This window comes from Penaeus monodon, chromosome 27 (genome assembly GCF_015228065.2).
Source record: "Penaeus monodon isolate SGIC_2016 chromosome 27, NSTDA_Pmon_1, whole genome shotgun sequence".
In the NCBI taxonomy this organism is placed as follows: Eukaryota; Metazoa; Arthropoda; class Malacostraca; order Decapoda; family Penaeidae; genus Penaeus; species Penaeus monodon.
Genome location: NC_051412.1, coordinates 37250117 through 37250606, shown reverse-complemented (window position 1 = coordinate 37250606; position 490 = coordinate 37250117).

Genomic DNA, 490 nt, shown 5'->3' with positions numbered 1-490 from the left:
GTCAGGTGGCTCTTAGTTAGTGGAGATGTGTGAGTGTAATAGTAAGGATCAAAAAGATAAGAGCGATGTAAATTTTAACACTACCTATAACACGAATAAGATTATTGTATAAAGCAGGGAGTACACAACACCTAGAAGAAAAGAGTAAAATGTATTATATAAAGAATGGTAAGCTAATGCGTAAATTGCGTTCTGCAGATGATCCTTGTTTTGAGTGGTATGATGTACTCCAGATTATAATAGCAAGTTGTTTTAGGTATAAAGTAATGAGCATGGCCCAAGATTTTATTGGAGGTCAACTTTGGAGAAAGTTTCGATTTTTTTTGGGGGGTGGGGGGCTGGTATCAATAAAAATTTTGTGGCACATGTAAAGTGTGTCAACTGACTGGTAAGCCAAACCGGAAAATTCTACCAGCTCCATTGAATCCTATTCCAATAGCTAATGAAACCATTTTCTAAAGTCATAATTAATTATGTGGGACCCCTCCCT